The 6,101-nt window shown below is 42.4% G+C and overlaps 1 long non-coding RNA gene across 1 annotated transcript in view; it reads left to right on the top strand.

Annotated features, from left to right (window-relative positions):
• The first annotated feature begins 896 nt into the window (after nucleotides 1-896).
• The window catches only part of LOC130131022 (uncharacterized), a 7,762-nt gene continuing 2,557 nt past the window's right edge, over nucleotides 897-6,101 (top strand). Inside the window, exons 1-3 of the long non-coding RNA XR_008812195.1 lie at nucleotides 897-1,102; nucleotides 1,274-1,515; nucleotides 1,865-1,941. This is a non-coding gene — a long non-coding RNA (uncharacterized LOC130131022). The remainder of the gene's footprint in view (nucleotides 1,103-1,273; nucleotides 1,516-1,864; nucleotides 1,942-6,101) is intronic.

Below are 6,101 nucleotides of genomic sequence, written 5' to 3'. Positions count from 1 at the left end.
TGTAAGATGAATGAAAAACGAATGACCCTGACGTTCTTATGCAGAATCATCCACTTTTTCTTAGGGTCCAAGAACACAGAGCACCTCTTCTCAGCTGTTGAAGAAAATGATGAGGAAGGGTTTCCCGAGGGTCCAGTGGTGAACCCCGATCGACATCAGAAGGGTCTGGAGGATCTGGATTATCAAACACCTTCAAGGTTCTGTCAGGACACTATTTTACCTACTAGCTAGATATACAGAATAGAGAGTGGCCTCCAAATCAAGATTGGATGTCTGCTAAACTGACTGACGACTACAGACTCACAACGTGTGTTAAAACTAACCAGATGTCTACGTTTGAACAGGTACTCTAAAATAAAGTTCCTGCCACAAATGGCTGGTAGATCATGCCAAAAAACTGAGTCTTAAGTACACCAACATGTAGCAAGTGGCTAACAGTCATATCACAGGCATCAAGCTCCATTTTATTCATATCTCAATTTAGAATTTACCAAGACTCTCACCAAGGATAGGTCTGTGTGCCTGAGAAGGCTCTACTTGTGGATTGTAATACATTTTCTTGTTCATTCAAAATGTATGAATGTCAAATTAAAATCTTGTTGCAAATTCTTTCAGGGAAGCTGTGTAGATCATATCCAGTAGCACGGCATTTCCCAACCCAGTCCTCAAGGACCCCCTATCCTACAGATTTTCATTGTAACCCTGCAGAGGTGGCCCTGCTTGTACTTACTCAACCAGTCATCTCACAGCACTTAATTATGCAAGGTCTGCAACATCTGACACATTTCATTGCTGATTGGTTGAATAACTACAAACAGGTACCTATTCAGGGTTGCAAAGAAAATCTGCAGGATAGGGGGTCCTTGAGGACTGGGTTGGGAAACACTGCAGTAGCACACAATGACGGCATATTCCTGGATGGGACATATTAATATCCATCCCCCACTTTGCCGCTAATCGTCATCTTTCTGATTCTGGTCTTCCAGGCTCCCTTCTGCAAGGAGGAAGCCCAGGAGATCTTGGTCTGGAAATGAAAGCTCCCACCTCATTCTGAGGATCTGTGTCCTGGAGGACTCCCATACCAACGTGCTATCAAAAATAGGTAAACTTCTAACCGTTGTAGTTTTAATGCTAAATGCTACCAGCTGAACTCAACAAGAATGACAGCCTGAACCCTCATAGTGTCCATGCTAGGTCCTGCCCGTTTCACAGAACTAACAGTTGTCTTATTAAAATGACCTTTGACCCTGTGATGCATTCTTCTTTGTGTCAGTGTTTAAGAAATGCCCGATCCGCAAGGTTCAGTGTCCCCTTGGCCTCAAGGAAGCTGACTTTCTGGTCCTGCTGAAGACCACCTTCCCTCAGCTGGCTGGAGATGACAGACCTTTTGATATCTTCACGACAGACAGGTCCAGGAGACTTCAGCCTCTAAAACTGGAGACACTGACAGCAGAGAGTATCTGTAAAGCTCTCGGGTCCAGAGGAGCAGGAAATGCCCTGTACATCCAACTGAAGGTACCTGCCGCTCGCAGCAAACAGGACTCGGTTACAGCTCTCAGATACTTACTTAGCAGCAACTCTACAACATAGCCAACCTTTAACACTGACTATGAAAGATAAAACTTTAGGTTTAATTGTCTGTGTACCAAGTGTGTTAGTATGTACTGTGGTTCTATGTGGTTTCCTGGGGAAATCATCTTGTCAGACCTGACCACTCCTGATAAAGATGATCCAGTGTTTTCAGTTTAAGTCACTAGTAAAGCTGCCACTTTAAAAAGGAATAATGTTTTCTTATTTAGTTACAAGCAGTCACTTCTCTTATGCAGATATTTTATTTAGGAGGCAAATGTTCGATTTCTTTCAGGCAGGAGAGGAGCATCTTCAGCCTCTACAGCAAATCAACATCCCCTCAGCCCCTTCCTCGCCCTGGTCACTCTTGAGGTAATGGAAATGAAGAGGTGAATGTCAGATGTTGCTATACGACTGCCTATTCATGACTGAACCCCTAACTACGGTGGCCCTGAAGTGCAAGTCACAACGACAAATAGGAAAACTAAACAACAAATCAAAAAACACAACGGCAAATGGGAGAACACAACAACTTACAAAACACAAGGGCAAATAGCAAAACATAAAACCAACGCACAAAACACAAGGGCAAATAGCAAAACATAAAACCAACACACAAAACACAAGGGCAAATAGCAAAACGTAAAACCAACGCACAAAACACAAGGGCAAATAGCAAAACGTAAAACCAACGCACAAAACACAAGGGCAAATAGCAAAATGTAAAACCAACGCACAAAACACAAGGGCAAATAGCAAAACAATGACAAATTGCAAGTCAGGAACACTTTATTTGTCATTTCACTTCATGCACTTACGTACATGAAATGAAACGAAATGCCGTCTCCCCCAGCCCACAGCAGTGCAACACAAAGACAACAACACATCCAAAGAACACACATATATCCAAACTAACACATGTATCAAAACTAAACAAAGAATCACTGTCCAAGGGAACAAACGCCAGCCAGGATGACTGTCGGAACTGCCGGTCTGCATGGGCTAGCAGTTAGCTTAGCCTGCCCCGCTTCCACCTCCTGTTAGACCGCCCTCGGTGTTTCCTTCTTGGGGAGAGCTCCAGGCAGGGGCCGTGGTCCCCCGGCCCACCAGACGAAGCAGACCAAGCTCTCCCAGCCGATCCAGCGCCAGCTCTCCCAGACAGACACCCTCGACACACCTCCCCACACTCCTCACGACAACACCAAAAACACCACAGTCAACGCCAGGCGAGGCCGCCGCCAGACCACCCTTGGTGTTGTCGGAACTGCTGGTCTGCATGGGCTAACAGTTAGCTTAGCCTGCCCCGCTCTCCGAGCAGACGGATCTGGCCCAGTGTCAGCTGCTGCACACCCTTTGTTAACAGATAGCATTTCCAAATTACATTTTTTTAAATTATTTCATTGTATGCACAATGCTAATGAGAAGTCAAAGGAGTTGTGTGGAAAAACTGCCATTTTCTTCACTAACCTGAGGAGCACAACTCCATTGATGAACAGATTGTTTCATTCAGGGGGTGCTGGAGCCCTATTCAACAATATGTAAAGGGCAAGCCCCATCCGTGGGGTCTGAAGGTATGGGCGCGCTGCTCATCCTCTGGAGTCCTGTGTGATCTCGAATTTTACCAGGGGGTTGCTGGAAAGAAAACAACACTTGCTGGGAGGTGATGTAGTTGTAAAGCTGTGCTCCATTCTGCCACCAGGGAAGAAGAACTACAAGGTGTTAGCTGACAACCTCTTCTCTTCCCCAGCGCTGGTGGAGACTCCTCTGCAGCAACAGATCTTCTATGTTGGAACCATCCATTCCAACTGAATGGAGGGCTGCGGCCTAGAAGATGACAAGAGCCTGGCTAAAAAAGGCGAAGGTTCTGTTGACTGGAGGGTGGAGAAGGGGCACATGGCAATTATAAGGTGGCACGGCAGCAGATCTTTGGCACTGATCTCCTCATACTGTGCTGCTGAGCCCCAAGATTACACCAGGCGCTGGAGCAAAGAACATTCAGAATACATCCAGGTTGCCAGAACTCTTATTGTGAAGGAGTACAACACCTACATGGGTGGTGTTGATCTGCTGGATTGCTGCATGGCATGCACCAAATACCACTTCAGGTCTCGCAGGTGCTATCTCCACCTGTTATGACAGTCCGTCATGCTTGCTGTTGTGAACTCCTGGCTGATATACCTCCGGGACTCTGCCTGCCTCGCACGGAGAGAAGCTCATCAAGCAGGGGGAATTTCAAGCTCAGGTACTGCTGCTCATCTACACAATCCCTTCAGCTACATTTGTGACGCTTGGCTTAATGATAATGATGACAATAATAATAATTATTATACAGGTGAGTGTGTAGAGTGTGAGTATAATGATGATGATGATGGTAATGGATTTTGTGTGGTTGTTTTGTTAGGTTGCTATGCTGAATATGGAGCTGCCAGGGAAGAGGAGAAGAGGGAGGCCAAAGAGGAGGTTTATGGATGTGGTGAGGGAGGACATGCAGGTGGCTGGTGTGACAGAGGAAGATGCAGAGGACAGGGAGAGATGGAAACGGATGATCCGCTGTGGCGCCCCCTAAGGGGAGCAGCCGATAGTAGTAGTAGTAGTAGTAGTGGTAGTAGTAGTGGTAGTAGTAGTTTTGTTAGGTTGCTGCAGGTCTGCTTCTATACCAGACAGCTAGAGAGCACCCACCCACTGACGTTGTGCAACCTCCAGATCCTCCCAAAAGAGCCTGGTGATGGCAGTGTGTCACCTCCGGGGTCGGTCAGGCTGGACCAAGCAGCCCATTGGCCTGTGAAGGTTTAGAGCTGCGGCTGCTGTGAACTATTGTAGCACGGTGTGCCGGTGACAAACGGAGACGAGGATTTCAGTTCGTCAGCAAAACAACCGCACAACTTTATTTCTCTACCGGCGTCTCTCCCCCAAGCGATGAACCGCCCACCCTGAGAAACCCTGTAGAAGTGCCCGTATGTGTGTGTGTGTGTGTGTGTGTGTGTCCCAGCGCTACACTATGTAAAGAAGTGTGATGTTGTCTGTGAGAAATGTAATGTTAGTCTGTACTTCAACAAGCAAAGCAAGTGTCTCAAATAATACCGCACAGCCTGACAAGCTCAGAGCTCATGTTCCGAAGTGGATACGGTATCGTTGTAACAAGGGCTGTCGCAATTATTACGTAATCGCCCCACTGCGATTATTTGGCCTGCCTGCCATCGTTTTGCATCATGGTCAGGATCGTTTCCATTCATGTGTATAAAAGCAGCTGGGTGAAACTAACAGACATGTCATATTTCATCACTGCTTCCACCTCGTTTTCCACCGTCTGTTGTCTGACCGGCGCTCTTTTAATGACCTCATCTTGTGGCGCCCCTGGCACATGGGTGGTGAATTAGCACCAGCAAACTGTTTATCTTGAGACGCTTATTCTATAATATTTTATAATCTATAATATTCTATGATGTTCTAATATTCTATAATAATCTATAATGATTATTATATTCTGTAATGTTCTATAATAATCTGTAATATTCTAGAATATCCTATAATCTATAATATTCTATAATAATATTCTATAATAATTATTATATTCTGTAATGTTTTATCATAATCTATAATATTCTATAATAATATTCTATAATAATTATTATATTCTGTAATGTTCTATAATAATCTATAATATTCTGTAATGTTCTATAATATTCTATAACGTTATATAATCTATAATAATTATAATATTCTGTAATGTTCTATAATATTCTATAACATTATATAATCTATAATAATTATAATATTCTGTAATGTTCTATATTCTATAATGTATAATATTCTGTAATATTCTATAATCTATAATATTCTAGAATGTTCTATAATATTCTATAATAATCTATAATATTCTGTAATGTTCTATATTCTATAATGTATGATATTATGTAATCTATAATCTATAATATTCTAGAATGTTCTATAATATTCTATAATAATCTATAATATTCTGTAATGTTCTATATTCTTTAATAATGCATAATCTATAATGTTCTATAATATTCTGCAATGTTCTATAATATTCTATAATAATCTATAATATTCTGTAATGTTCTATAGTCTATAATAATGTATAATATTCTATAATCTATAATATTCTAGAATGTTCTATAATATTCTATAGTATTATATAATATTCTATAATATTCTGTAATATTCTATAATACTGTATAATATTCCATAATGTTCTATAATATTGGACGAGCATGTGTTGACAGTAACATCATGTGACGTAGTTGCAGAGACAAACAGCACATGTTGGTTTTAAGCCAGGTGAAACTTGGAGGGGGTGATTTGTCGGGTTTGCAGCAAAAAACATTTAAAAACCATCTACGGACCCCCCCCCCCCCCCCAATTCACCCAACCTGGAAGGACAGACGGCTCAGAAAATAGAGTAATTGGCCAAATACAACTGGGGAGAAAAAGCCACAAAAAAAGAAGAAGACAAATCGTTAGTGGCTGTTATTTTTATGACCAGCGGCAACTAAAATGTCATGATCGTGACA

The sequence above is a fragment of the Lampris incognitus genome, chromosome 20 (genome assembly GCF_029633865.1).
Source record: "Lampris incognitus isolate fLamInc1 chromosome 20, fLamInc1.hap2, whole genome shotgun sequence".
In the NCBI taxonomy this organism is placed as follows: domain Eukaryota; kingdom Metazoa; phylum Chordata; class Actinopteri; order Lampriformes; family Lampridae; genus Lampris; species Lampris incognitus.
The sequence above is the reverse complement of the archived record's forward strand: the minus strand, read 5'-3'. Positions and strand labels throughout refer to the sequence as shown.